Source organism: Dermacentor albipictus, chromosome 1, assembly GCF_038994185.2.
Source record: "Dermacentor albipictus isolate Rhodes 1998 colony chromosome 1, USDA_Dalb.pri_finalv2, whole genome shotgun sequence".
Lineage (NCBI taxonomy): Eukaryota > Metazoa > Arthropoda > Arachnida > Ixodida > Ixodidae > Dermacentor > Dermacentor albipictus.
In genome coordinates, this window is record NC_091821.1 from 18,350,623 (window position 1) to 18,373,859 (window position 23,237).

The window sequence follows — 23,237 nt, forward strand, 5'->3', positions numbered from 1 at the left end:
AAACGGGACAAAAGCGCCTCTAGTGAATGCGGTGTTGCCTTAGAAACGTCCCGTAGAAAGTTATACTGCGGTGTATATCGGTAATTATGAGCATGTAAATTACAGACTTCGCAGCTAAACGAGTAGCGAAGTACGTTTCCGCTACATTTCTTCTGCGCTTGGCGCGCATGCAGAGCCATCTTGCGGCAACACAGAGGACACCCTCCTCGCAATGTATGGCGCTGCCCCGACAGGTGGCGCGCCACTCGCCCGCTTCTCCCCTTCGTCTCGTTTGAGTGCATAGGGGGCGCGCGGGGACCGGTTCGAGGATGCTCCAAGAGTTTTCTCGCTCTCTCCCCTTCCAGCTTCCAGCGTGCGTCGCTCGAACCCTCGTGTTGAGGCGACGTGGCTCCTCTTTCCGCCCACGGCGCGATTCCTAGGTGCAGCATCCGATGCGGTATGATGATAATGAAAAACTTTTATTTAATAAATTGAGAGTTTGCAGGCCAAAGATGGCCCTTTACACAGGTCAAGTCCATAGTCTGAGACCCCACTGGACGAAGCTGCTACCCACGCCCGTTGGACTAGAGCCCTTTGAGACTCCAGCGCCGAGCAATTGAGTAGGGCTGCCGCCCATGCCTCTCTAGTGGGGGAATGGTTGGGGGGAAGGGACGGATTCATCGGACAAGCCCACACCATGTGAAAGTTATCGGAGACTTCCCCACAGTGAGGGCATCGCCCATCAACTTTCGGGTCAAAATGTTTTGCTATTGCAGGACACAACAGGGTGTTCGTCTGCAGGCGCCACAGAGTTCGTTCATCGGCCTTACTCAGGCCCTTAGCAGGGACCGGGAAAAGCCGATGACGTTCGCAATAGTATGCCAGAATTTCCCTGAAGCGCAGAAGCGGCTGTCTAATCTCTGAGCCGGAAGACTCTGGTTGAGGGGCCCGGTGGATAAGCGCTCGGGCGGCCACGTCCGCAGCCTCTTTACCTCTAAGGCCCTGGTGGCCCGGAGTCGAAACAATGCGTTTGGGTGAGGGGTCCAATTCCCTCACGGCTCGCTTTAAAATGCGGTAGGCTAAAGGTGATATCTCGCCCGCCAGGTAGTGCTCACAGGCTATGCGCGAATCTGTGATGATTACCTTCGAATTCGGGTCCGAGGCGGCAAGTGCTATAGCAACCTCCTCGGCCTGCGCGGAGTTGAAAGCGCGGTAGGACAGACAGTTAACTCGTTGGTCCTGGTTAACTACAGCAGCCGTGTAGAATCCAGTGGGCGACGGCCCTGCCACATCAACGTAGTATACACCCTGCTTTAAACCATATTGGTGTTCGAGGGCCCGAGCGCGTTCCTTTCGCCTGCTCTCATGTGTGTGCGTGTCCATGTTGCGCGGGAGTGGAGGAACCCAGAGGTTGCGACACCAGAGCTCCGGGAGCCTGCATGTTTCCTCTGGAATGCACTCGTGTTGTATGTGCAAGCGGTCTAGCAGGTGGCACCCGGTCACCGTCTGTGAGAGTCGCGTGTATTGGTTCACAAGGTAGGCCTCCTTCATCTCCTGGTAGGAGTAGAGCACACCTAGAGCCAACAACTTAGCGTTGCAGGTAGCCACCGGGCGGTCCAAAGCTCGCTTTGTAACCTTCCTTATGATGGCGTCCATGTGTTCATTGTTTTTCTTTGTAGTGCGAAGGTAGGGCATGGAGTATAGGATCCTGCTGGTTACGAATGCGTGGGCGAGCCGAAGCGCGTCCCTGCCCCGCAACCCGCCGCGTTCGTTGAAAACGCGGTGGATCATACGTCCGACCTGTTCGCCTACGCGTGAATTTGTCGATAGTGGATTCCGGGCTGAGTCTGTGATGGATGAACAGACCCAGGGTCTGGATCTCCTCGACCTCTCTAATAGGACCTCCCATGAGAAAGAGACGCAAACTCGGGCTGTCTTTGGGATTGGCTCTCATGTGAAGAAGTTCTGATTTCGCAGGGGCGCATTGGAGACCACAGTGGATAGCATAGCTACGCCTCTGACGTGATCGCTGCGCCGTAGCGCGTCTGGTGGGAAAGCGTCCCCTGCGATGTGTGCTGTGCTGCTGGCGAGGAGTCATGCGTCTGCGTGGTGCTCCCAAGTAAGATAGAGGACGATCCCATCGTGGCGTCAGCCCCATGATCGCGTCCCCCTTCATGGCGCGTCGCGGCCCGGCTGTCCGTGCCGATCACGACGTTTGGCTCCCGTAGATCGTTTCTCCCTCCGAGACACCGACTTCTTTGGTTCGTTCCGCTTGCTCAGGCGCACGTTTCGTCTGTGTGTGACTCAAGAGCATGCCGAGCGAATGAGTGGGCGGTGAGAACGGGGTGCCATAACGCTATCGCGTTCCACTCTTGAAGGCGAAGCTTAAGCGTCCTCCAATTTTTTACCTGTCTCTCTGTTTCATAGCCCACATCCATAAAAAAAATTGGTCGAGGAAACCAACTTTCTAGCAACTGAGCAAATTTGCGAGTATGGATATCCGCATCCACTGAACGAGCAGGATGCGGTTTTACCGCAGGCTGCGAGAAACACGCGCGAGGTTTACTTATAATGGCAGTACCCTGCTTTAGCATTTTAATATGGCCGGAGGCACACTTCAAGACGGCTCTTGCCTTTCGACGTTCGTCGACGTTGCGACGAACGTCCACATGAGTTGTACTGAATGAAAGCTGCAAGTTGAGAGATTACACGAGTTCCAGTTCGTTGCTCTTGTTTTTTTTCTGTTTTGTAAACTCGAACCTGCAGCCAGGACTTATGCTGCACATCTTCGAAGTGAGGATTGGAGGTGACTAAAGGGGACCTAAAACGAGAGGATACGCCACTCGTGCATTAATCACGCATGCACGCCCAACCGTCCCCGCTCCATTGCCTATGACGGCATTAACGCGTTGGTTAGGCCACGCCGGACATCACGCAAAAAAATAGGCGGACACCTTCAAAGTGTTGACAACCTACTACGAAGGTAGATCTGTATCAATCAGGGCTGTATCAAACAGCAAAGTGCCTCTCAATTTGTCTGTCATGTTACCGCGGAACAATGTCGCTGATGACGGTAGCCACGGAAGACCAAATCTACAGCTGTGCCTGATTTTAATGTGTAGCATTCTATAGGGCATCTGTCGAAAAATTTTGAGTGAAGCCAGGAACATATGTCCCAATGGAGGGCGAAAATTCGCGGTTTGGGGCCATTGTGTGCGCCAATGATTGCTTTCATATGGAGTGCATGCCTGAGGTTTCTTAGCATATTGTACGTTATGCCGTCCGGCCCAGCAGCGGACTTTTGGCGACATGATGCAATTACACATTAAAGCTCGCTTAATGTGAAAGTATGATCTAATTGAGGATGTTGGGCCTAGTAGCAGGCAATAATTTTTTCCTTAGCTAACACTACTGAAATATCAAATTCTGCACATTGAGATGAAAAAGTAGGCCTGGAAATAAGCTCACAAAATTCACCTGCATCTATTATCTCACACGTGTCCCGAGGTACAGCGAGAGCACGAATAGGGAAGCTCTGTGTTACAGGTCCGCTTAAAGAATGAATTACTAGAAAAATTCGTGGGACAGACGTGTGAGGAGACAGCGTGCCGCAGAAATCGCGCCAGCGCCGTTTGCCTAAACAACACTTAATGTTCAAATGAAAACACGCAACACACAAGAACCATTCAGACTGAGTAAACATGGCACAATACGTAAAGAAAGTTACAACCTGCCGAGAACAAAAAAAAGGAAAAAAATTGTGAAAATAGCGGAAACAGCAGTAAAACACGTTGTGGGGCTAGTTGGTGCATAGCTTTCAATAGAATAAGCGCCGAAAAGTGACAGCACACAAGAAGAAAAACAGACAGGACAAGGCGCTTGTCAAGCGCCTTGTCCGGAAACAGTCTTACATTCATTTTGGCAAAATCACACTACAACAAAATAGGCGTTATACATGTGAAGACTATTCTATCATTGCCTTGAGGGCCTTTTTTAATCCCGACAAATTTGTCTGATCCAGTACAGCACTGGGAAGGTTATTAAACAGATGGGGAATATAGTACCTCCTTTGTCCTTTTCCATAACGAGTTCTTATCCGAGGAACTACATAGCTGGGATATCTACGCAAAGCAATACTTTTATGGCCAGGTTCTCGAAAAGCATTGCTCCAGAAATGACGCATCACAATTATCGAATGAAACAAAGACTCGGAATCGGGCATTTTGAAATCTCGAAATAAGTTATCCGTGGTTTGGTTGTACGCAACACCTTTCAGTGTGCTTTTTAAAAGCCTGTCAATTTTATGTTTCCAAAATCCGCTGCAATTAAAAAAACAACAAATGCCGTACCTTATATGCGAGTAGCCTACAGCATGCACTATCACTTTTTTAATCTTGGTAGGTGCATAACTCCTTATACGGTAAAGGACACATGTACATTACGTAATCGCGCACAAATTCGAGCCATTTGAATATTCCATGTGAAGTCAGTTTCAAAGTATACTCCAAGGTACTTGACACTATTCGCATATTGTACTGGGGCGCAAACACAGTCTAAGCAATCGGAACCGTGAAGGAAGACATGGTGACTTGTTACAAGTGCCTTTAACGGATTTCTGAAACATACTAATCGAGTTTCCCGAGCACTGACCTAAATTGGCACACCTAAGCAGTTGTATATTCTGGATTGATTTGTGTAGCGCTCTTGTTTGTAGCAATCTTTGAAGCTTATTTTATTACTCCACCCTGTATCGGCGTTTGCGCTAACAGTATCAATAAATAAATAAATATGTTTTTTTAAACCAGTTCATCACATTTTTATGTCGCTTTGAAGTAAAGCGACAGATGCTTCGTACGGCATGTAATAATAATAATTATTATAATTTTAATAATAATAATAATAATAATAATAATAATAATAATAATAATAATAATAATAATAATAATAATAATAATAATAGTTTCGGCCGGTTTTCGACCTTCAACAAGAGAGTCACTCTTGATGAAGGCCGGTTGCGGCTTAGGGTGGCGTTAGGGCAAGGAATCCACCAAGCCCATCGACTGCTACATCAGTTTATAAGAATGAAGGAAAAACGGTTTATTGGCATAATTACACGGCTCCAGTTATGGAAGCCCACGCCATGCAGCAGCAAGTTGAACATCCCAGTTCCCATCAGGACTTTCTGTCCCCTGCTTTAAAATTCTCCGCCTTTAATACCGTCGTCTTCCCTGAAGAGAAATCTCAAGACTGTCCAGCAGCAAATCACAATCGTCGACTCCGTTGCGATATCACGCCCATGCTCGCAATAATCCGCCGTTACTCCGCCTCCGAAGCCCGATGGTATGGACATGCGGCTGGATCGCAACCTGCGAATCCAGGGTCGCCCTCGTTGTTTGGTAGCACTGGATGAGCCCCCCTCTTTCATCCTTAGTTCAGGCTTTCAGTTAAGGGTGAGGTTGGTGGCCTTTCGTGGACTCGTCTGGAGTCGGTGTCCACGCTGCGTTGAGGTCTGGATAGGCGCTGATGGATGGGCGGGTGTTTACCTTGTAGCAAACGTCCAATTAACGCCTTTGGGGGGTTGAGACTTAGCAGGCGGCACCCTGGCCGAAATGATTATTATTATTATTATTATTATTATTATTTATGTCAGGTACACTGTAACAGCACTGAGGTCAGCGTGATGGCACAGCGGTACATAAAAAGAACACACAAAAATGCCGGCAGATCCCCCACGCTGTCGGAATCAATGCTATGCGAGGCAGTGTGCAGGGAGAAGTTAAGGAAATGACCATGACAGCACCAAGATGTAGGCAGCTTTTTCATGACCTGCATGACACGCATTATGCAAAATAGAAGTGAGGCGTGCAGACAGGACACAAGAGTAGAGAAGTAGACAACACGAACGCCAACTATCAACTGAAGGGAGCACTGAGGCGAAAAAAGAAAGAAGACACAAAACTCATCTGCGCATGCTCATTCCTGCGCAGATGAGTTTTGTGTCTTCTTTCTTTTTTCGCCTCAGTGCTCCCTTCAGTTGATAGTTGGCGTTCGTGTTGTCTGCTTCTCTACTCTTGTGTCCTGTCTGCACGCCTCACTTCTATTTTGCATAATGAATCCTTACCAACTAGCTCAGCTTTCTGTCGTTCTAAAATGACACGCATGTCATGACATTCATGTCATGGACCATCATCTATGTCCATCATACACTTTTGTGATACTATGCCAATTTTGATACATACCAATACGTAGGCGGCTGTTTCATGACCTACATGACACGCACGTCATGGCATTCATGTCACGACCAATCATTTATGTTCGTCATGCACTTCTGTGATACTATGCCAATCTTGGCATCTGCCAATACGTAGGCGGCTGTTTCATGACCTACATGACACGCACGTCATGACATTCATGTCCCGACCTATCATTTATCTTCGTCATGCACTTCTGTGATACTATGCCAATTTTGGTACATACCAATACGTAGGCGGCTGTTTCATGACCTACATGACACGCACGTCATGACATTCATGTCACAACCTATCATTTATGTTCGTCATGCACTTCTGTGATACTATGCCAATTTTGGCACATGCCAATACGTAGGCGGCTGTTTCATGACCTACATGGCACGCACGTCATTACATTCATGTCACGACCTATCATTAATGTTCGTCATGCACTTCTGTGATACTATACCAATTTTGGCACATACCAATACGTAGGCGGCTGTTTCACGACCTACATGACACGCACGTCATGACATTCATGTCACGACCTATCATTTATGTTCGTCATGCACTTCTGTGATACTATGCCAATTTTGGTACATACCAATACGTAGGCGGCTGTTTCATGACCTACATGACACGCACGTCATGACATTCATGTCACGATCTATCATTTATGTTCGTGATGCACTTCTGTGGTACTATGGCAATTTTGGTACATACCTATAGGGAGGCGGCTGTTTCATGACCTACATGACACGCACGTCATGACATTCATGTCACGACCTATCATTTATGTTCGTCATGCACTTCTGTGATACTATGCCAACTTTAGTATATACCAATGCGTAGGTGGCTGTTTCATGACCTAGTTGACACGCATGTCATGAGCTATCATTTACATTCGTCATACACTCTGGTCACACTATCCCAATTCTAGTACATGCCAGGCTAACGAAATGACCATGAGAGCACCAATGCATAGGTGGATGTTGCATGACGTACATGACACACATGTCATGATATTCATCTCATGACCGATCACTTATGTTCGTCATACAGTCTTGTCATACTATGCCAATTTCGGTACCTACCAGTTTGCTAAATGACCATGAGAGCACCAAGACGTAGGCGGCTAGATAGACACTGTATAAGTGGCAAATGTTCGCCAAAAAATGCTTCGCATTTCAAGATCTGCAACTGATTCTAGGTAAAAGAAAATCGCAGAGACACTTAAGGCTGCGCACGTGTGGGAGTGCGAAGAAACATTATAGCCCCTTTGGTGAAGTGTTTCTTTTTTTTTTTTCGCGCGTTGCTTGTCCGCCCGAGCTCTCGCCTGCGTTCAAACTGCGCCTCGGTAAGCCGAATGAAAACGCGCCAAGTGTGTCAGTGTACTCGCTTGCCCTCGAGGAGTTCATAACTGGAAGGACCGCTCAGCGGCATTCAATAGGGCATTAATGCTTTTTTTCTATTTTATACACTCATTTTATACACACATGACGTGGCGCCACCTCCTCCCCATTGGCTGCGCCGACCCATGCCCTACTGAGCTCGCACTATAGGCCACGCGTATAAGAGTGCTTTTCTGTGCTGTACACGGACTTGGTATATTTCATTGCGCCTTTTGTGCCGCAGTATCGGCGTATTGCTTCGCTTCGGAAAAACAAGTTTACTACTAGAGGCTATCGCATAGTTCTCGCTGTCGATGCGAAGAGCATTGCCGCGTTCGGTAGAGCATGTGTTGCTTTGTGGCCCTCTACTCCACCCGTGGAAAATAGTTGTGAAAGAGTAATTTTATTTTTGCTGGAAAATGCTGCCTGTACGTCACCATATGACTCATATTTTTCAGTGTAGTCGAGTGTTTGCCGAGAGATAAAGCCAGGCAGCTGGTAGCCTTCAAAAACGTTACACGCTCCGTGTAGGCTCTCACTCCAATCTTGCCTTGATTGCTCTGCCTTGCACTGCGACAAGCTTTCGACGCACAATTGACGGCTGGTAATGTGTCGTTCGAAACGCGATTGATGATTTTTCTTACTCGGTAGCATGAGACTCTATGAATAACTGCATTCCGAAAGTGCGTTCTCCTGTCTGCGGGTTCACTTGCAAACCACTCCAACCGAGCATTTAAATGGGTTCATAGCTCAAATGTCGCGATCGTTTGCTAATAATGTCGCTCGTGATTTCGGGGAGCCATTGTGAAACCTTTTTCATTTGTAGACGTACCCCGCCACAAAATGCAGGAGCAAAGCATGACATCAAAGGTGGAAAGCAATGGGTCACGTGTCGTCCATATTCTCGCATGAATACACAAGTAAAATTTGCTAAAATTTCTTAACATGATGCTTTTTAGCGCAAACTCGAAAAAAATAAGAAAACAGTGCCAGGCGAACGCAAAGACGAGCGCTACTGGGCGAGCTGGTGTTTGCTTAACATGATGCTTTTCAGCGCCAAAAACTTGAAAAAAAGAGAGAAAACAGTTAGAGGCGAAAGGAAAGGAAAGCTGTTTTCTTTCTTTTTCGAATTTTTCGCTTTGAAAAGCACCTTGTTAAGTAAACACCATCTCGCCCAAGAAGTTATCCTCAATTATAAAATTTCGTCGTTACAATATGTGCTCCCCTGCTTGCAATTATGGATTCGTGGAGAGAGATGAGGGCGAAAATGCGTGGAGAGAAATGATAACTGGAGAGGTTAGCTTAGCTATAGAGGTTTGGTACACTACTCCTGATACGTTATACCATGAAGAACGAAAGAGGGTGAGATAGAAGAAAGAAGGCACATACGCACACGCACAGACAAAAAGTTATTACGAGGTACGCAGTCGCGTTTCCCGTACACACTTCATGGTCATTCAGGGGCCATCGTGTTCTGCTGCTGGGCATGAAATTGAGGACTTTATTCTCCGCAATTTAATTTGATCTGAGCGTCTCCGCGCACTAAAGTATACCACGGTGAACTAGGTTTTGCGACAGAGGCAGACATCTTTAGAAGATGTTTTTCGGATTCACCTCAAGTTTTTAGAGGATATGAACATATATTAGTCTGTTTTTCTTCTTATGTCCATGCACCAATTTTTGTTGTGCGATGCCTGTATACCTCGTACAAGTAAGGCGCTCGGAAGTACATATACGGTGACAGACGAAAAAAGATTGTCTTGTTAAGAAAGTGTGTTTATATGGATACCATGCGTAGCTTGCTTAGTCAGCAGATAAGCGTCCTTAAAGAGACAAAGCGGTCTGCAAGAAGTCGGCAGACAGTGGTGGCCATTTTTAATGTAGGTACTCTGGCAAGGCGCACAGTTTATCATCTGCCTCGGTAGCACGTGCACGTGCACAAACATCGCTGTGTATTCAGTACTGGGCATCCCTGCAGCCGTGCCAACAAAAGACGAGCAGGCTCAATTCGCTCCCTAGTTGCCCTACGCTCCTGACAATACGCTTCCGTGTTCTGGGAAAAGAATGGATGCAGTTGCACTTACCATGATTAGAGCAGCGGCCACGCTCTCTAGCGACCCCTTTCTTCCAGATGTAATTTTCATAACGGCCAGCGCGACGCTGGGGCAACAGGTCATATACACGTTCTGCTGTGCCGACGCTATATCCATGACTCGGGGGGCAGGAAGGCATATGTGGCCATGAAGCCTCTCGTGATCAATGTTTCCTCTCACTGTTTTTTATATTTATTTTATCATGCGCTCGGTGCTTCCCAGAAGACACGGTCGAACTATGTAACCTTGCGCAGGATTTCATGGTACGGCGTGCACTTATTCCAGAGGATGGCACGTGCACTGCTCTCAGTCGGTATACTTTCACTGGCTTGGACCACGTGCGGTTTTCTCTTCCCAAAGATGGTTTTACACGAGACGAAGTGCGGCAGACTTCCAACGAACGTAAACACGAGTGACATGCTTGCAAGCATTTGAATGCTATACAAATGGACGGCGATGGCACGCTTATAGCCGGGACAGAAATGTCAACCCGTAAACGTAGCCAGGCTCATGAGAATTTTGTAATAATTCCAATATTATTAACGTAACTGTATCCACGCGTGCTTTGTGCATATAGGTATTTTTTCTTGCTCTAAATAATAACTGTATAGAATAGCACCTCTTATTTTGGTCTTCTTGTCTGTGGCACATCCTCTGTCGCAGTTTTCCTGGTTGCTCTTCGACTTGTTGTTTGAGAAGCAGCGAGTTCGATCCACTGGCGGCCACGCCATCTTCAGAATCAGTACTGTGGATTGTGTAATTCCACATTCATTTGCAATAACTGTCACTTGAGCGGCACTCTAGGAAAATTTGGCTGTACTGTTTATGGGCCGCAGCCGCAGAGCTCATGCGGGTGGTCTCTTAAGTCCACATTCTTGCAAAAGGACAGTGAGGGACAGCCGCTGAGCACACACTGACGCAGACGACAACCATTCTCTGAAGAAAGAAAGCTAAATTAGTTGTCGAAGGCCGAAGGCTGTTATGAAGACGAGGACATAATACGCTACAATGGTATCCATTAAGGACTTTAAGTATGCTAGCAGAAACAGTGTTGCTTACTTTTGCACTCAATACACGCATCTTTCGTCCCTGCGATTCTTTGCTCTTGAAGGCTCGCGTCACAGTGGAAAATGTTTTTGGTTACTACCTCTTATTCTTTGCAGTATTGCCTTTTTCAATAAAACACTTTTGCCCTTTTCTCCTTCCCACTCCAAGCAAGTTGAAATGTGGATACTGAAATTAACCCTCATGTACGCCCTAAAGAAGCCATGCAATCATAAGTGAGTGGGCAGTTTCACTGCGGTAATCGACTGCTTGCTAATAGTTGGGTCCACACAATACGTAGTAAACTCAGTAAATGAAGAATTTCTTGGATCGCTGAAAATCGCTCGGCAGAACTCAAAGGCTTCTGGAACGGACAGTGTGAGGGATAATTAAAGAGATAGACGGGTTGTCATTTCCTACATGCATGATGTTTCGCATAGATTGAAGAAGATCGGTAAAAACGCCAATATAACGGTCATGGTTTATGCACACAACAGGCCGGCCAGTTGATACGACACAACCTATACGAGAATTCTCTGGTTGGCTGTGAAACTAGGCGCAGGGAGTGCTTCATTCCTTCTAATATGGTCATTATTTATTCGCTCCCGTTGTCTTGTGGAAGGAAGTATATCGGCCAGACCAGTGACTGTTTGAATGTGGGATTTTAGGAGCCCGCAAACAATATGAATAATGTCTCAGCCGGCCATCCAATTTTCGCTGTAGTAATCACATCTATGAGCCGTTGTTTGACCAAAGCAATGTCTTCTTCCCATTCCAAGCAACTTAAAAGTTGGATACTGAAGTTAAAGGGACGCTGAAGCGGTTTTCAATTTCCATGAATTGCTGGGGTTGGGAAGAACGGACCTATTCATTTACGGTTCTGAAATTTTTTTCTTTGTTTTTTCAATATAAGGGGCAGAAATAGCTTTCTAAATCCCCCCCGCGGACACGCCTCCGTCGCTTCCCGGAGCGCCGGGTGAGGTGGTTGCCAGAGGAGAGAACCGGCGAGAGTGACGTCACTCGCGGGGTCCGTACTGCCGGACCGGCGTGCTGGCATGTGCTGGCATGTTTCTTCCCGTCCTGCGCTTTACTAAACGACGCTACGAGAGATATGCCGCCGCTGACGTTTGTTTTCTTTTGCGATTTTCGTGAACTGTGCTTCCTTTCTGTGCTGCGTGAGTGCCTACAGCCAAGGGTGCCTAACCTGCCCTCGTTCTGTGCACATTCGGCTGTGCGAACACAGGCGGCCGAGACGATGTGGTGTTTCACATGTTCCCGAAGGACAAGAAACTTGCAGCGCAGTGGGTCCGCGCGGTGAGGAGAGATAATTTCGTGCCGACGAAATCAACTGTGCTGTGCTCGGAGTATTTCCGCGACAGTGTTTATCATCGGAGCATGACACCGATGTGGGCAATCGGTATTCCAAATAAATCGGCGCGACTGAAGCCCGGCGTTGTTCCGTCTATATTCTCCCCCAAGACAAACACCTCGCCACCTCCAAGAGCGGCCTTCGCCAAGAGGAGAAAGGGTGAGGTAAGGGTTTTAATGCGCACATGGGCGATGTTTTAAACAGATGATCACCTGAGTGTCAAACAAACGGCCTTACAGCGGCCTTTGACGAAGCGAGGTGGAGGCACAGCCGGGAATATGCAGGTGCGTGCAAACAGCTTGCCGTTTTCATCCTGTTTTTCCCCTCCGCTGTGTCACGGAACACTACTACGGCTGTTTGTTCGGTGCTGTTTTGATACGGTGAAATAACTGACCGGGGGTACGCTTCTGCATCACGTGATATTTGCTATTCGTCCTACCACGCGGTGCCCGCAGGTTTAGCTGTTCAGCTTTCGTGCTGAAATCGCACGACATGAGGCGTTACGGTAATGTTTTCATGCTTGCGATACATTAGTTGAACTTGGCGTGTAAAAACTTCGTTGCGTAGATTTCGAACTCACAGCTTGCTACCAGCAGCGAAATGCTGCAAAAACAAGCGTCGGCATAGCCGCGCCCGTCTCAAGGCGAACGGCTCAAATAATGAAGTAACGTTGTGAGGTATTGAACTTGTCAGCGTTCGACGTCGTCTAGTCCAATACAGGCATCGCTGCTGCACACAAAATGTTTTCTTGCCTTTTTATCTAGAGAACTAGCTATGTATCAGGCATGACAAAATTATTATTTAAAAGTAATTATATTACATTACTCGTTACTTTCTTATTACAATCATCGACTTGAATTACATTACCGATTACCGCTTTCAAAAATGGTATTACTTTACGATTGCTTCCAAAAAGTTTTCATGCATACAAGAAGCAAAAAGCAAAGTTTAAAGGGACGCCAACCTTTCTTCAAGGTAACATACACTTGCCAACATTTCATGCCCTCCGCCCCATGTTCCTCCACGACACCTAACGACACTACCAACGTTCTGGCACCGTACATAACTTACTGGTGCATATTTAACGCAATTAATAAATTACTCCAGCCATGAAATTACAGACACCAAATAATTCACATTGCTAAATCACTAGACAACTAATCCATCACATAAATTACTGAAGAAGTATTTCAATTACTGAAAGTAATCGAACTGTTGTTATGTTTGCTGATATGCATGATACGCTGAAATTCATGACATCCATGCCTTGAACTCTTTCAGGTTCTAGCAGAGCACCTAGAGAACCGAGCCCCTGATGAACCTGTTCCACTACCACCGCCAATCGAAGAGTTTGAAGCAGACAGTGTGACACCTGGCGGATAATGTTGAAGAGCTTGAAGTAGCCAAACGCGGCACTTATGTTCGCGATCGCGCATAAACACGCAAAAAACCACGGAACTTTAGACAAGCAGCGGCAAGTGCTTGACATCGCGTAATTGCACCCGTGTTTACAATCTAATGAGAAGTTAGTGCTTCGGCATTCTTCCAGCAGCAAGTTCCCAGTGACACTTTAGCGCATTTTTTCTCCCGTCACTAGAACGTGCAGCTACATGAAAAAAAAAACATTTCCAACGCGCGAGAAGGTGCACACACCGCTCTCGCTGTTGGCGCACTCAACATCGTCATTGCCGCCATCGTTTTCCGTATCGGCTGTCGGTTCGAACATGTACGGCGAAAACACAAGCTGTCCGAGACAGCGAGAACGTTCCATAATGCTTACAACTCAGCCATAGAATAAAGAACAACTTTGACTCAGCTATGAAGCGAGAACAGAACAGCGTGCTACGCTCTGAAACGGCAGCGCCGACCGGCGACTGCCGCGAATGACGTCTCAGCGGCCCCGACCAATCACGGGCAATTGCAGCGGCGTTCGCGCGATGCCCTGAGGCGCTGGTGCGCGTTTTCTTGGAAAAACAGCCGCTTGCGTTTGTTTCCGCCCTTTTTGAACCAGATATTCGTCTTCAGGAGACTCAAAACTGTAGAATGCCGCGAAAAACTCATTTTTTTCGAAAAGTGTTTCAGCTTCCCTTTAACCCTCATGTACGCCCTAAAGAAGCCCATGTACACCCTCATGCCTCTTCTTTGTCATATCCATTTGGCTTCTTTTGCTAATATTTTTTCCTTCTTATGTTTTCTTTTCTTTTAATTTGATGTGCGCCTTGAGATGGCTGACCGCCGCACGCACGCATGCTGTCTTAGTTTTTATATGAATTCGGCCCACGTTTCAATAAAATCTTGTTGGAAGTCACGCCTTCATTTTGCCTCGTTATTATATTCAGCGTGCCTTCGTACAATGAATTAGTTGAGAGCGCATCGTCCGCCGATATGTTTGGCTTACCAGTGTGAAAGAACCTATGTAGCTCAGTGTGAAACTGAATAGGGCTGGTGTGCAATTTCAGTGCGAGCCAGCAAGCGCGATCATGGTAACACCCCTGCACATTGCCTGTATGCATGAGAAAACCAAATAATAATCGTCACCCACTCACGCGTTCGTAGCACCCAATTCAAAGCAAATTGAAGGACTGAAACATAATGGAAAAATTCCACTGGAGTTGTCGAAGCATCCGTAAACATATGCCCAAATTTCAGTTGGCCCAAACTGAAAAATCAAGTTGGCCCACCCCATAATTTAAGTTGGCCCGCCCCCAAATTTCAAGATGGCTCACCTCCCCCCCCCCATTTCAACTTTACTTACCCCAAGTTTAAGTTAGCCAACCCACAAATATAAGTTGGCCCACCCCTATTATTAGCTTCCCCATGCATTTTCTAAGGAGCCCCTTGTATCGGTGTTGGTATTCTCCTTTTATTTATTTTTTGGGTCAAAAGTGTTTCTTATAGCTTATAAAGCTGCCAATCAGCTACATTCATATTATTGGTGGCAGCAGAGTTCAAAGAGTGGCGGTACTTTGAAACTACCAAGGGACTTTAGGTAAACGTACTCCTTCAGAGTGTCTAGAGGCTGATTAAATGTCTTAGGCTTGCAAATTACACATTTTTGTGCAGATACAAGGCGTTACACGTTTAGCGTGATGGCGCTTAGGTACTCGACAAAGAATGCTTGGGCACTAAAAACGCAATTAATTCTTAAATTAGGGGGTTTCACGTGCGAAAACCACCGTCTGATTATGAGGCACGCCGTAGTGGGGGACTCCGGAAATTTAACCATGTGGTGTTCTTTAACGTGCACCTAAATGTAAGTACACGGGTGTTTTCGCATTTCGCCCCTATCGAAATACGGCCGCCGCGGCCGCGATGTTCTCCCGCGACCTCGTGTTTGGCAGCCTAACACCATATTCACTAAACGACCATGCCGGGTTAAAACACAATATAGAATAGGTAGCGCTCATCAACCGCAACATTGCCGGTATACTTGTCAATAATTATTTCATGGCCTGCATTCATTGCATCTGAGTGGCTGACGCATACATCGAAGTAAGCTCAAAAGAAAGCTCCTCGAAAAGCCTCTATTTCGATTTTCAATAGAACAGTCAATTTATTTTAACAACCATGAAAAGTTCGATCGAGAGGCTGTATCTTCACGCATAATTGTTCACAGTGGAAAGCAGAACCTGTATAGCTGCATTTCCAAATGAATAACAGTTGACAGCAGAATATTCAGCGCACTCAGGGCCCGCCCATTTTTATGAAATTTACAAACTGTCGAAGCAAAAACGTTGGTAAGCCGGCCGCAGGCATTTAAAAAACTGAAGCATTAGAGGATGCTATCATACGAGCAATAAGAAAGGTGCCTTGCCTCGCAAACACTTTGTCGGAACAAAGTTCTTTTGGCCAATGATGTGCAGCCACTGCTTCTTGCACAAGCCGTCACGCTTTCCTTGTGGTATGATAAAAACTGCATAGCCATCTTCACGCTTATTGCTGCAGTTATTTGCGCTACAGCATGGCATAGCGATAGCAAAACAGCACAGGAAACAGCGTGCAACGTTCGCTACACCGAGCCAGCGGTAAGCTAAGGAGAAAAATGACGCCAACAAAAGAGAACAACAGAAGCAAAACGCAAGGTCCGCGCGTTTCCAAGGGCAACGGCAAGGAGACCAATCGTCGTGCGAAAAACCATGAGCCAAACTGGTTCCCGCGGGAGGGGGGCGGCGCACGAGGGGCAACAAGGAGGCGAGGAGTTCGCGTGGTGGCAGCAGAGTTCAAAGAGTGGCGGTACTTTGAAACTACCAAGGGACTTTAGGTAAACGTACTCCTTCAGAGTGTCTAGAGGCTGATTCGCAAGTGTACTCTTGTTCCATTGCCAGGCTATTGAGCATTAGCGTTGTCTTCTGCATATTAATCTTTACCCCACTCTTTCACTGTTAAGAGCCTCAGTCCTTTGCTGCATTTCCTCCCCAGTGTTGCTGAACAGGGCTATGCCATCTGCCAGCCGAAGGTTGCTGAGATACTCACTGTTGATCCTTAATCTTAAGCTTTCCCAGTTTATTAGCTTGAATACTTCTTCCAACCATAAAGTGAACAGCATTGGAGAGATTATGTCTTCTTGCCTGACCCCTTTCTATATAGTTATATGGGGAGAATCAAGGTAGCTATGGAACCTTCGCAGATATTTTCCAAGATATTCACGTATGCCTCCTGTGCTCTTTCATTTCTTAAGACCGCTATGACTGCTGGTATCTCAACTGAATCAAACGCATGTTCATAATCTATGAAAGCTATGTAAAGAGTTTGATTCTGTTCTGAAGATTTCTCGATCACCTGATTGATGATGGGGATGTGACCTGTTGTGCAGTAGCCCTTCCTGAAGCCAGCCTGTTCTCTCGTTTGTCAAGTGTTGCCTTTATTCTATTGGAAATCACCTGAGTGAATACTTTGTACACAACTTGAAGTAAGCTAATGGGCCTGTAATTTTTCAATTCTTTAACGTCTCCCTTTTTGTGCATTAGTATAATGTTGGCATTCTTCCAGTTCTTTGGAACCCTTGAAGTCGTGAGACATTTCGTATAAAGGGCCGCAAGTCTTTCAAGCATGATATCTCCTCCAACTTTTATTAAATCGACTGTTAATCCATCTTCGCCTGCCACTATCCCCCGGTTCCTGTTTTCCAAGGCCCTTCTAATGTCATCGCTAGTTATAGGAGGAGTCTCTGTATCCTGTTCATTACTACTTCGAATGGAGGTAGCGTGACTGCTCTGGGTGCTGTACAGATCAGTATAGAATTATTCCGCTGTTTTTACTATATATTCGAAATTGCTGAAAATATTAGCCAGCTTATCTTTCAGTGCATACATCTTACCTTGTCCTATGCCAAGATTACTTCTCACTGATTTGATGCTGCGTCCTTTTTTTTTTACTGCTTCGTCAGTCTTTCTCACGTTTTAATTTCGAATACCGTTTATTTTCTCCTTGTCGATTAGTTCTGACAGTTCCGCGAATTCTATCTGATCTCTTGAGTTGGACGCCTTCATTCTTTGTCGTTTCTTTATTAGGTCCTTTGTTACTTGGGAGAGGTTAACGATTGGTTGCTTTGGTGCCTTACCTCCGACTTCAACTGCTGCTTCTGAAGCCAGCCTGGTTACGGTTTCATTCATTACCTCTATGTCATCTTCATCTCTCTGTTCTAACACTGCATATTTGTTTGCTAAGCACCAGCCTGAATTGGTGTGCTTTTACCCTTACTGCGTCTGGGCTGACCTGTTTTTTGTTGAGTAGTTTTACTCTTGTTCTCTTCATATTGACGTAAATCCTAGACCTCACTTGCCTATGATCACTGCACTTTACCCTAACACTTCTCCATGCTACACTATGCTGGGATCGGCAGGAAGTATGAAATCTAATTGATTCGTTGTTTCTCCATCGGAGCGTTTTCAGGTCCACTTTCTGTTCCTATGCGTCCTGAAGAAGGTATTCATTACACGGAGCTTGTTGCTTTCTGCGATTTCTACCAAATTCCCTCTAGTGTTCCTAGAATCGGTGCCGTATAGTTGCCAAGCGCTTGTTCATCAGCATGCTTTTTCCCCACTTTTGCAATGAAGTCGTCCATGACTGCAGTATACTGAGTTTGCGCTTTTCTCACCGCTACTTCAACATCTTCATAAAAGTTCTATTTCTTCATTATGGTGAGCAGAGGTTGCAGCGTAGGCTTGGACTACCTGAATTATATACCTCATATTTAGCTTTATTACTACTGTTGTCCTCTAAGCACTGTTCAGTCAGCACTGTTCTTCAAACCTCACTAAGGCCAATAATATCCCACGCAATGTCTGATAGTCACTCAAAGAGCACCGCTATGCTAGCTTCACTCGAGAAGGTTCGTTTGTTGAGCGTTGCCAGGTTCAGTTTCCAGTGGCGGCCTGTCCAGATCCAAAAATCCAATTCTTGTTCTGGTGAGGGAGTGACTTTTGCTGAAGCTCAGTGGGTCTTCCTAATTTGGTTGCACCTGGACTAGCATAGCGCCACTGGTTCTTGGTATCTTTTGCCGGAGTCATGCGCCACTCCGAGCCAGGAGATGTAATTGCAGACGCTGTGCAATTGCCGACAAAATTATAAACTTTCGCTGAACAAACTTCACAGCAGCAGCGGAAATGAAAATTTACGCGACAATCGCCAATACATTCAGTAACTAATAGAAGTTTGCTAACTGCAGCTTTAATTAAAGTCCTTTCAGGGCCTCTTGGAATTGCAGCCTTGAAGTTAGCCTTCAAAAAGCCATGCATAAGACATTGCATGAACTTACGTGCCTTCAATCAGTTTCAGAAACACGTGGAAACAAAATACGTGGTGAAATTTATTGCTGTTTCAATGAGCATTTCTTATTCGTACTGCGTTTTACCAGAGTATGGAAACATTACTTGAAACAGCAATGCAGTTGACTGCAGCTTTTGAGTATTTATTTGCCGAAAATGGTGAAGAGCACAAAGATTCCAGTGAAATGCGATGCTTAAAATACTGACTTGTTTATGTTTGGCCATTACAACATGCCCCTTATATTCTTTAATTGAAAATCTAATTACGAAAGGTTCGTTAATCAATAATAGTATTTACACATTCCCTCACATAGATTCTGATGTCCGCCACTCCTGTGAAACTCGGTGTGTAGTCACCATCCCTCCTCACGAGTAAATTATCCTAGCTGACCTCGAGCAATCATCGGCAGTTTTTGTCGCGCACCAATGCTAAGTGGGAGCCGCCTATACAATGCACGTATACTAACGTAGCCTCAAAAGCCTATTTTAGTATTATTACTGCATTAATAGGCCACAAAGAATCAATAAGGCGAACTATGGTGTGTTTCGCAATTTAAGTGAGCAGTTAAATAAGTCGGCGCGAACAAAATTTGTTGCTGGGTTAGTTGGTTCATGCTTGGATGAAATAACGCTTGCGCAATCCCGGTATGCTGTGTGTTTAAGTAGGCGAAATCTTCACAATAAAATCTAAGTACAAGTTAGCGCTTCTGCGTCGGTGTCTTTCTCTAGGCCCGCCTTGAACCTGCGCTTACCAGTCTTCATTTATGAGGTACATAACGTAATTAGCAGCAAGTTATCTAACCAGCATTCTTTAGGCATAGAGAGATGCTTCTCCGTTTGTTTTTTTTTTGTAAAATTAGTGACGTAAAAACGGGGAGTTACTTTTCAACAAGAGAACTGAGGAATACTCGGTGTTTTGTAGTCTAGTTGCCCAAGGTTACAATTGTTTTTTTCTGGGAACCTTCACAATGGATTAATATAGGATGCACATAGGTTTCTTTTGGACACAAAAGTGCTAATTAATGAAGCGCAACACCTAGAGGAACATATAAAAAGGGAGCCCCTCACAAGTCATGTGAGGAATATATAAATATATTATTTTTACTTTATAAGGAAACATGCATTTAGCAAAATAATTGGCGGATCATCCATCCTTTTGGGATGATTGGCGATGCTAATTAGACTACTAAATGTTTCCTATGATGTACGTGTAATTGGGGATGAGAGGTTTTATACATTATGATGATTATTATTATGATTATTGTAGTTGGATGGCCATATCGCGGTGTCACCCGTAAGTTACGAAACCTTAATGGCAAATCACCAGGAAGTGACAGTCTTGCTGCCAACCGCAATGCCAAATGTTGCCTTGACACAGTGTATCTGGTAATCACTGCACCCCGTTTAAACTCTGTTTCAACCGTGATGGAGCCCTATCGCTTTAATGTATGCAAGGCTCTATACCCCTTCGGGCACCGCGACGCATCCATTCGGGGGTACTGACTACGAATGGATACGTGCCAATATCACTAACACAGTGCCGAAGTTGTCGGCTCGGGCACATACGCAGTGGCACGTACCCAGTGGCCTAAGTGGTCTGCGGAGCCAGAGAGCAGCAAGTTTTCTATTTGGGCACATACCCAAGGGTCATGTTGTCTGTTCGGCAAGTCAGCAGCCAGCATATATCTAGTAGTCCATGCTAGCACACAAGTTGGGTCACTGTGTATATGAAAAAAAACTTAAATAGGCGCAAAACTGGGTGAAGTTCCCGAAGAATGATCATCGTATTCACACAACAAAATATAGACGTGGTTGGGATCCCTTGTTTACATTGTCCTCAGCCACATTAGCAGAGCAATAATTATGCAGAGCAATAACCTTGCACAGAAATCAGTTTTATTCAGCACTAAGAAATATAGTACGATTAGGATACTCCCAATTCGATATTTGAGCGGAGATATACACGTGTATTCATTTTTGCGATCGATATATTGAGGCAAAGAATCTGAGAACGAAATCACCGCACCGAAAGGAAGTAGGCCAGTGCCGTCAGCGCCTTCGCAGGGGGAACGGGCAGTACGGGAACGCTGGCATGGTAAGGGGCATCGTAGCCATCTGTGGTAGACGACGACGACGAACGTGCGAGCAGCGGAACACGCACGTACGTGCGGTTACACCGACGCCGACGCTCAACCCAGGAACAGACGCCTAAGAGCTGCGCTCTAAAACATGTGAAATCATGCGAAACGAGCTGCTTGACCTGGTAGGAACGCACCACAGAGCCACAGTACTATGAGAGCCTTGAAGCAGGTTTTGGTTGTGAGCATGTCCCCTTACTTCGCGTCATCTAGAATATGCGCGCTCACTTTTTATAAGCAAATTATTAATATGCGACGTGCCTAACATTCCAGGCGCCTGAAACTGCTGGTTTGCGCGATGGTAATTCGTAAAGTTGCCTTATTACGATTTTTATGCATGCGTCCGTGGCCTAATGATTAGAGAATCTGGTTTTTGTGCTAGGGGAACCGGTTTGGAATCCCACACTCGGGTAGGCAGAGGAATAAACATTTACTTTCGAAACAGTACACGGAGGCGAGCCTCGGTTCTACTCTAGGTGGGAGGTCTCCTCATTGCAGTAAACCTCTGGCCTTCACAGCCTCCTTGGCCTTGGTGACGAGGCGTCGTTGTTGTTCCAGGTCTTCGGAGACGAGCTTGGCCTCCCACGTTTCGATGAGGCGTTCGCTTTCTTGCTTGGCGTTACAGTTCTTCGGTGAGGGTGATGTGTCTGTATCTGGGTGCCATGGGCAGTCGAGGATCAGGTGCGCCAAGATGTCCGGTAGGCCACATGTTGGGCAGATGTATCCTTGTAGCGTTGTGTAGAGTCTAGCATGAGTATTCTGTAGGTGTGTTACTCTGTAGTCTTCTGAGTGTGGTGCTTTCTTTGTTGAGCTTTGGCTGAGGTCGTGCGTACAACCTGCGTTCCAGACTGTGATGTTGAACGATCACTGAGTAGGTGATGGATACGAACTCTGCCGCCGCTGGCGTAGACCGGGCGTCTTGAGAGTAGGAAAGCTGGGCCCGGCAGGCGTGACCTCGGGCGGCCGCCTGTGCCACTTCATTCCTCTCCAGTCTTCAGTGCCCAGGAACTCATGCCACGCAGGTGTAGAGGATCGGAGGGCTTTGGCGCTTCAGTATCTGTAGTGCTCCTGTCGACGCGCGACCTTTCGCGTATATCTGACAGCTGCTTCAGAATCAGAAAAGACGACAGCTGCGTCAAGCACGTGGTAGTTGCTAAGGCGATCGCCACCTCTTTTTCAGTCTCAGGGTTTTGTTCGCCCGGACTGTGGCAGACCCTAGCTAGCTCTCTGCACTGGGAATCTACGAAGCTCAGTGCGTGAGCGTTTCTTTGCGGGTATTTGGCTGCGTTGGTGTATCTGGTGTCCTGATCGTGGCTGTGTTTTCGCCGTGCGATATATTCTTTCCTTGTGGTACGTTGGGTGCATGTTGTGTGGGTTTGGTGCTATGCAGAAGTATTCGCGGATGTGTGGGGTAATTCTTTCTCTTCGGTCCGTCGTTGTCATAAAGGTTTTACCGTAGCTAGGCCATTGCAGCACTCATTTTCTGGTGCGTGTGAGCTTCAGTCTTTCTGACTGGCTTTGTGAGCTCCATCTGATTCTTTCCAGCTGTTGTGTGCGCCAATTTTGAGAAGTGTCGTAGTCTAAGCCATGGATGGTAGCCCCAGGGCGATTTTATGGATTTGCGTATTTGAATGTTAAGTTTTTCTACGTTTGCATTCCACAGCGCGAGATAGGGCGTGTTGTAGGTTGTTCGACTGATGAAAAGTGCTTGCACCACACGTAGCGTGTCTTGTTCTTTAAGTCCGCATCTATGGCTTGCAACTTCTCTGATGAGATGCGTCAGTTGTGATAGCGTTCGCTGTAGTCGCGGGAAGGTGTCCGCCCTGGGCCCGTCTTTGTGGATTTTCACTTTTGGGATGGGCGTTTCATTGAGAGTGAAGCTGGAATCAGGTTCCTCGTAGCCGGGTGGTTGGCCTTTCGTTCTTGACTTGAGGACGAGGTCTTCCGACATTGCGGAAGCAAACAGAGGCCGCATTTTGGCAAGTAGCTCTTGGTGATATCTACTGCTTACTGCAGGCGATTTTCTTGCGATCCGGTGTTTGAGGCTCTTGTCGATAACGTGATATGATCTGCATAAAAAGCATGTTGTAGGTCTGGTATGGCGTCAAGGAGGCTGGATAGCTTGATCTTAGGGACGTTGAAAAGCGATGGCGATATGACCGCACCTTGCGGATGCCTTTGCTCGGTAGTCGGAAGTCGGAATTACTGACGTTGTCGTATGTCCGC

The 23,237-nt window shown here is 46.4% G+C and overlaps 1 pseudogene; it reads right to left on the reverse strand.

Annotated features, from left to right (window-relative positions):
- Window positions 1-462: 462 nt before the first annotated feature.
- LOC135909959 (uncharacterized) lies at window positions 463-22,962 on the reverse strand (annotated as a pseudogene).
- Window positions 22,963-23,237: the final 275 nt, after the last annotated feature.